This window comes from Pleurodeles waltl, chromosome 4_1 (assembly GCF_031143425.1).
Source record: "Pleurodeles waltl isolate 20211129_DDA chromosome 4_1, aPleWal1.hap1.20221129, whole genome shotgun sequence".
NCBI classification, from domain to species: domain Eukaryota; kingdom Metazoa; phylum Chordata; class Amphibia; order Caudata; family Salamandridae; genus Pleurodeles; species Pleurodeles waltl.
The window spans coordinates 906514488-906523223 of NC_090442.1; positions in this window are offsets into that span (position 1 = coordinate 906514488).

Here is an 8736-nt window from a genome sequence, read left to right on the forward strand (position 1 = left end):
GTATTTAGAAAAATATATAATATTTATCTGGGTATCTTCAGGTCAAAACGATCAAAGTTCAATATGAATTTGTAAAGATATCACTGAAAAGTGATATAAAGTGTCTTAAGTCTTTAGAAAGTAAACAGAGTCTCTTTCAAACACAAAGTACCTGGTTTCTGGTGGAAAATCTCCTCAGCGGGCCACAAAGGAAGAGGTGCGTGGAAAAAGGGTGTGTGCGTCGATTTCTCCCCAGCACACACGGACTTGCGTCGTTATTTTCCACGCGGGGAAGTCGGGCGTCGTTTTCCGGCGCGCGGACAGTCTCTTTCTGTGGGTCGCGGGGATTACCAGATGTCCCGGGTCTGTGCGTGGATTTTCCTGCTTGTTTTCCGGCTGCACGTCGCTCTGCGGGGCTGCGCGTCGAAGTTTCGATCTCACGGCAGGCGTCGCGTCGATTTCTCCTGCGGAGTCGGGCGGCGTTGTCCTTGCGAGGCCGTGCGTCAAAGTTTTGATCTCACGGCAGGCGTCGCGCCGATTTCTCCTGTGGAGTCGGGCGGCGTTGTCTTTGCGAGGCCGTGCGTCAAAGTTTTGATCTCACGGCAGGCGTCGCGTCGATTTCTCCCGGGAAGTCGGGCGGCGTTGTCCTTGCGAGGCCGTGCGTCAAAGTTTCGGTCGTCCCGAAGGCGTCGCGTTGATCAGCGTCGGTGTGCGGCGTTTTTCTTGCCGCGGAACAAGCTGTGCGTCGAAAAGTTCGGTGCACGGAGCGTCCAAGAGGAAAAGTGAAGTCTTTTTGGTCCTGAGACTTCAGGGAACAGGAGGCAAGCTCTATCCAAGCCCTTGGAGAGCACTTTTACAGCCAGGCAAGAGTTCAGCAAGGCAGCAGGCCAACAGCAAGGCAGCAGTCCTTTGTAGAAAAGCAGACAGGTGAGTCCTTTGAGCAGCCAGGCAGTTCTTCTTGGCAGGATGTAGTTTCTGGTTCAGGTTTCTTCTCCAGCAAGTGTCTGATGAGGTAGGGCAGAGGCCCTGTTTTATACTAAGTTGTGCCTTTGAAGTGGGGGTGACTTCAAAGAGTCTCTAAGAAATGCGCCAAGTTCCCTTTCAGCTCAATCCTGTCTGCCAGAGTCCCAGTAGGGGGTGTGGCAGTCCTTTGTGTGAGGGCAGGCCCTCCACCCTCCCAGCCCAGGAAGACCCATTCAAAATGCAGATGTATGCAAGTGAGGCTGAGTACCCTGTGTTTGGGGTGTGTCTGAGTGAATGCACAAGGAGCTGTCAACTAAACCTAGCCAGACGTGGATTGAAGGGCACAACAAGATTTTAGTGCAAAGAAATGCTCACTTTCTAAAAGTGGCATTTCTAGAATAGTAATATTAAATCCGACTTCACCAGTCAGCAGGATTTTGTATTACCATTCTGGCCATACTAAATATGACCTTCCTGCTCCTTTCAGATCAGCAGCTGCCACTTCAACAGTGTATGAGGGCAGCCCCAATGTTAGCCTATGAAAGGAGCAGGCATCACAGTAGTGTAAAAGCGAATTTAGGAGTTTCACACTACCAGGACATATAACTACACAGGTACATGTCCTGCCTTTCACCTACACAGCACCCTGCTCTAGGGGTTACCTAGGGCACACATTAGGGATGACTTATATGTAGTAAAAGGGGAGTTCTAGGCTTGGCAAGTACTTTTAAATGCCAAGTCGAAGTGGCAGTGAAACTGCACACACAGGCCTTGCAATGGCAGGCCTGAGACAGGGTTAAGGGGCTACTGAGGTGGGTGGCACAACCAGTGCTGCAGGCCCACTAGTAGCATTTAATCTACCTGCCCTAGGCACATGTAGTGCACTCTACCAGGGACTTACAAGTAAATTAAATAGTCAATCATGGATAAACCAATCAGTAGTACAATTTACCCAGAGAGCATATGCACTTTAGCACTGGTTAGCAGTGGTAAAGTGCCCAGAGGTCAAAAGCCAACAACAACAGGTCAGAAAAAATAGGAGGAAGGAGGCAAAAAGTTTGGGGATGTCCCTGTCAAAAAGCCAGGTCCAACATGACCCCCTACCAGCCTAAAGCCAGGGGAGAACAATCACTATCCTGATGTACTTCCCTGTTTGAGGCGACAGAACAAGAACCCAGGCCCACAACAGCAGGGGCATGCTCCAGTTCTTCGCCTTCCTGACTCCAATTGGATCACTCTGTCCATACTCTCAGGGCCCACTAAGCCAACCCATGGGGAACCTTTCTCCTTACCTGCGGATCCCATCTGTGCAGCACCTAACCTTACTTTGCTCACAGATGTATCCCAGGAGCAGGATAGTACCACCATGACCAACACAGTGGTGTTGCCCACTCTACTCCTGGGGTGTGACACTTGTTCCCTCCCCAGGGATAACTCTGTCCACCCGGACAGCAAGCCACAGTGATTACTGACAGCTGCCAGGGATGAGAGCCAGGCCCCAGGCCTCTCAAAGCTCTCCAACCACTGTGGCTGTGGAGAGTGGGGGGCGGTAGCCCCAGGTGCTGGGCACCCTTTAACCACTCTCCCTTCCACCAGGTCAGGGATGACAGCCTGAACCTGGTCCTCCCCTCTGGGGCTTTGTACCCTCCCTCCTGGAGCGGTACCCCCAGAGTCCAACATGGTCAGGGTGCTTACAAAAGTCACCCTGTACCATTCCTCCACCAGTGCAGGGCTGTTAACCTGCAACTGGCCCTCCAACCTGGGGCCTGTACCTTCAGGTTGGACTAGGGCCCGGGGTGAGGCTTCCCTCCCCCTGCCCTCCCTTCTGGGGTCCAGCACCCTCCAACTAGGAGTGGCCTCCTCAGAAGACAACATGGTAGGGGCACAGATATCAGTAGCCCCTCCCTCCAGGTCCGGGGGGACGCCCTGAACCTGGTCTTCCAGCCCAGGGTCTGTACCCTCAGACTGGATCACTGCCTGGCAAACCAGGACTTCCTGGGGGGCACACCTACCCCCCACCAGGTCAGAGTTTAACCTCTGCACCTGACCATTCAACTCAGAGTCACCTCCCTGAAGTTGAACAATTGCCTGGCACGCCAGGACTTCCTGGAGGGCACACTGACCCTCCACCAGGTCAGAGTTTAACCTCTGCACCTGACCATTCAACTCAGAGTCACCACCCTGAAGTTGAACAATTGCCTGGCACGCCAGGACTTCCTGGAGGGCACACTGACCCTCCACCAGGTCAGAGTTTAACCTCTGAACTTGGCCATTCAACTCAGAGTCACCACCCTGAAGTTGAACAATTGCCTGGCACGCCAGGACTTCCTGGAGGGCACACTGACCCTCCACCAGGTCAGAGTTTAACCTCCGAACTGGGCCATTCAACTCAGAGTCACCACCCTGAAGTTGAATAATTGCCTGGCGCACCAGGACTTTCTGGGAGGCACACCTACCTCCCACCAGGTCAGAGTTTAACCTCTGAGCCTGGTTCCCCAACCCAGGGTCACCACCCTGAGGTTGGGCAATTGCCTGGCACGCCAGGACTTTCTGGGGGGCACACCTACCCCCCACCAGGTCAGAGTTTAACCTCTGAACCTGGTCATCCAACCCAGAGTCAACACCCTGAGGTTGGACAATTGCCTGGCACAGCAGGGCTTCTTGGGAGGCACACCTACCTCCCACCAGGTCAGAGTTTAACCTCTGAACCTGGGTATCCAACCCAGAGTCACCACCCTGAGGTTGAACAATTGCCTGGCACGCCAGGACTTTCTGGGGGGCACACCTACCCCCCACCAGGTCAGAGTTTAACCTCTGAACCCGGTTATCCAACCCAGAGTCAGCACTCTGAGGTTGAACAATTGCCTGGCACGCCAGGACTTTCTGGGGGGCACACCTACCCCCCACCAGGTCAGAGTTTAACCTCTGAACCCGGTTATCCAACCCAGAGTCAGCACTCTGAGGTTGGACCACTGCCTGGTACACCAGGACTTTCTGGGGGGGCACGCCTACCCCCCAACAGGTCAGAGCTTATCCCCTGAACCTGGTTAGCCAACCCAGAGTCACCACCCTGAGGTTGAACCATTGCCTGGCAGGCCAGGACTTCCAGGGAGGCACACCTACCTCCCACCAGGTCAGAGTTTAACCTCTGAGCCTGGTTCCCCAACCCAGGGTCACCACCCTGAGGTTGGGCAATTGCCTGGCACGCCAGGACTTTCTGGGGGGCACACTTACCCCCCACCAGGTCAGAGTTTAACCTCTGAACCTGGTCATCCAACCCAGAGTCAACACCCTGAGGTTGGACAATTGCCTGGCACAGCAGGACTTCTTGGGAGGCACATCTACCTCCCACCAGGTCAGAGTTTAACCTCTGAACCTGGGTATCCAACCCAGAGTCACCACCCTGAGGTTGAATCTTTGCCTGGCATGCCAGGACTTCCTGGGGGGCACTCTCACCCCCCACAAGGGACACACCGTCCCCAAGGGCCACACAAGAGTCTGGTTGGTGCAGGTCTCCCGACCTCTGCCCATCCGGCAGAGTCTGGGTTTCCCCCAAACCAGAAACGGTTTCACCTGGGTCATTCCTGGGGGGCTCTGCTCTCAGAGCTGTCCCCTGACTCTCAAGGTCCTCCACTGGGGTCTGCAACCCCCTCTCAACCCTATGTCTGGACTTCTGCACCCCCTCACTAGGAGGGGTACTGCCAGACACCAGAACTGTTGGGATGCTGGCTACAGTCACCCCCCCAAGTTCTTCTGACACTGCGGGGCTTCCCTCAAAAGGTGGCCCTACGGTACAGGCTAGGCTTCCCTCCTGGTGTTCCCTCATGGAACCCTCTAGGACCTGGGACCTACCTGGGACACTACAATCCTTTCCCACCACACTCGGTTGGGAACCACCTAGACCACTCCCTTCAGGAGCACCCCCAAATGCCTCTTCAGACTCTCTGGTACTCACCCAGAAGTCTGCCTCCATTGTAAGTTCCCTGGGGTCAGAGAACTCACACTCCACCTGGTGTTGGCGTAGCTCTGGAAAATAAGGACCAGACATATGCTCTCCAGCAATTACATCACTCTGCCCTTCACATGTATTAACCACAGTACCCTTCACCCAACCACCCAGTAACTCAACCTTGGAAAAGCACTCTACTTCACCCTCCTGAGACTGGTGAGACAGTATCTGTCTGTCCCTGACACTCAACCCAAACTCTTCTGGGATGTCTCTACACTCTATATCCAGGACGTCCACCAGGGGGGAACCCTTTTCTCTGTCACTCTCTGCTAGAGTCAGTAAAGTGTCCCTCCCCCCAGTAGGAATATGACTCACTGTGCCAGTTCCCCAATCCTTCTCAGGGACCCTGTGCATAACGGGAACTACCTCATACCCTTGAACTGCCTGCGGTGTGTCAACTCCCTTCTTCAAGTTGGGCACCACATCTCTGGGCTTGTGCCCTTCTTCAGCAGTACTAGATGCAAGATTTTTGCTGCCACCATCTGAACTGGACTCAGCCCTTCCGGCCTCCAGTTTCAGCTCTTTACAGCTCAGCTCTTGAGCTGCAATCTAAATTCTTCCAGGGCTAAGAGTCTTTTTGCCTCAACCTCTGCAAGATACTCCTCTAATTGTTGCTCCTGTCGCCTTTGACTTCGGAGCCATTCATCTATTTCTGGGTCACTGTCCAACTCTGAGTAGTCTTCCTCCTCATCTGAGTAGTCTTCCTCCTCATGTGCGTAGTCCTCCTCCTCATCTGAGGGGTACTTAGTCATTTGGTTTCTTGCTGCCTCTCTCTCTGCCCATCTTTCCTCCCCCCAGACTATGTAGTGATGGAGCATCTCCGCTTTAGTAGATCTCCTTGCTACAGGAAGGCCCCATTGTCTGCAAAGCTTCCTTAGGTCAGCCTTACTGAGGTGGTCAGTACGAACAAAGAATGAGTAGGTACACAATCCCATTTTGATAAGATCTTATCAGCAAAAACCAAAATCCAAAGTCCAAAATATCAATAGTATATCCAGGAGGACATCAGAGAACCAAGAGCCAAAAAAGATGAAAAATCAAGTTGACCTTCAACTGTGGGTAGGTAGTGAAATACTTAGCTACTGTATGTCACTGCACAAACACAAGTCCTATCCTCACCGCTGATCACCAATGTTAGAAATGGGGTTTTTGGTTGGCAGTTAGGTTGCCCTCTGTCCAAGCAAGAACCCTCACTCTAGTCAGGGTAAGTCACACACAATCCAAAATCAGCCTGTGCTCACCCTCCGGTAGCTTGGCACGAGCAGTCAGGCTTAACTTAGAAGGCAATGTGTAAAGCATCTGTGCAATAAATCATACAACACCATAGCATAACACCACAAAAATACACCACACAGTATTTAGAAAAATATATAATATTTATCTGGGTATCTTCAGGTCAAAACGATCAAAGTTGCAATATGAATTTGTAAAGATATCACTGAAAAGTGATATAAAGTGTCTTAAGTCTTTAGAAAGTAAACAGAGTCTCTTTCAAACACAAAGGGCCATATTTATACTCCGTTTGCGCCGAAATTGCGTCGTTTTTTTTTACGCAATTTCGACGCAAAACTAACGCCAACTAACGCCATATTTATACTATGGCGTTAGAGGCGAATAGCGCCAAAGTTCCCGGAATGTGCGTCATTTTTTAGCGTGAACCCCTTCCTTGCGTTAATGATATGCAAGGGAGGCGTTCCCGTCTAAAAAATGACTCCCAGGCCTTTACGTGGTATTTATACTCCCGGGCAAAAGAGACGCCCGGGAGTTGGCGTGGCAAAAAACGGCGCATTTGCGCCACTTTTTAACGCCTGCTCAGGGCAGGCGTTAAGGGGCCTGTGGGCTCAAAATGAGCCCACAGGTGCCCTCCCATGCCCCCAGGGACCCCCCCTGCCACCCTTGCCCACCCCAGGAGGACCCCCAAGGATGGAGGGACCCACCCCAGGGACATTCAGGTAAGTTCAGGTAAGTATAATTTTTTATTTTTTATATTTTTTTTTGGTGGCATAGGGGGGCCTTATTTGTGCCCCCCTACATGCCACTATGCCCAATGACCATGCCCAGGGGACAGAAGTCCCCTGGGCATGGCCATTGGGCAAGGGGGCATGACTCCTATCTTTACAATGATAGGAGTCATGTTGATGGGGGATGGGCGTCGTTAAAAAATGGCGCAAGTCGGGTTACGACGATTTTTTCGACGTAACCTGACTTGCCCCATTTTAAGACGCCCATGCGCCATTTTCCCCCTACGCCGGCGCTGTCTGGTCTACGTGGTTTTTTCCCACGCAAACCAGGCAGCGCCGGTCTGATTGCGCCGTCTAACGCCATTCCATAAATACGGCGCCCGCATGGCGCTTCAGAATGGCGTTAGACGGCGCTAAACTTTTTGACGCTAAACTGCGTTAGCGCAGTTTAGCGTCAAAAAGTATAAATATGGGCCAAAGTACCTGGTTTCTGGTGGAAAATCTCCTCAGCGGGCCACAAAGGAAGAGGTGCGTGGAAAAAGGGTGTGTGCGTCGATTTCTCCCCAGCACACACGGACTTGCGTCGTTATTTTCCACGCGGGGAAGTCGGGCGTCGTTTTCCGGCGCGCGGACAGTCTCTTTCTGTGGGTCGCGGGGATTCCCAGATGTCCCGGGTCTGTGAGTGGATTTTCCTGCTTGTTTTCCGGCTGCGCGTCGTTCTGCGGGGCTGCGCGTCGAAGTTTCGATCTCACGGCAGGCGTCGCGTCGATTTCTCCTGCGGAGTCGGGCGGCGTTGTCCTTGCGAGGCCGTGCGTCAAAGTTTTGATCTCACGGCAGGCGTCGCGTCGATTTCTCCTGCGGAGTCGGGCGGCGTTGTCCTTGCGAGGCCGTGCTTCAAAGTTTTGTTCTCACGGCAGGCGTCGCGTCGATTTCTCCTGCGGAGTCGGGCGGTGTTGTCCTTGCGAGGCCGTGCGTCAAAGTTTTGATCTCACGGCAGGCGTCGCGTCGATTTCTCCTGCGGAGTCGGGCGGCGTTGTCCTTGCGAGGCCGTGCGTCAAAGTTTTGATCTCACGGCAGGCGTTGCGTCGATTTCTCCCGGGAAGTCGGGCGGCGTTGTCCTTGCGAGGCCGTGCGTCAAAGTTTCGGTCGTCCCGAAGGCGTCGCGTTGATCAGCGTCGGTGTGCGGCGTTTTTCTTGCCGCGGAACAAGCTGTGCATCGAAAAGTTCGGCGCACGAAGCGTCCAAGAGGAAGAGTGAAGTCTTTTTGGTCCTGAGACTTCAGGGAACAGGAGGCAAGCTCTATCCAAGCCCTTGGAGAGCACTTTTACAGCCAGGCAAGAGTTCAGCAAGGCAGCAGGCCAACAGCAAGGCAGCAGTCCTTTGTAGAAAAGCAGACAGGTGAGTCCTTTGAGCAGCCAGGCAGTTCTTCTTGGCAGGATGTAGTTTCTGGTTCAGGTTTCTTCTCCAGCAAGTGTCTGATGAGGTAGGGCAGAGGCCCTGTTTTATACTAAGTTGTGCCTTTGAAGTGGGGGTGACTTCAAAGAGTCTCTAAGAAATGCACCAAGTTCCCTTTCAGCTCAATCCTGTCTGCCAGAGTCCCAGTAGGGGGTGTGGCAGTCCTTTGTGTGAGGGCAGGCCCTCCACCCTCCCAGCCCAGGAAGACCCATTCAAAATGCAGATGTATGCAAGTGAGGCTGAGTACCCTGTGTTTGGGGTGTGTCTGAGTGAATGCACAAGGAGCTGTCAACTAAACCTAGCCAGACGTGGATTGAAGGGCACAACAAGATTTTAGTGCAAAGAAATGCTCACTTTCTAAAAGTGGCA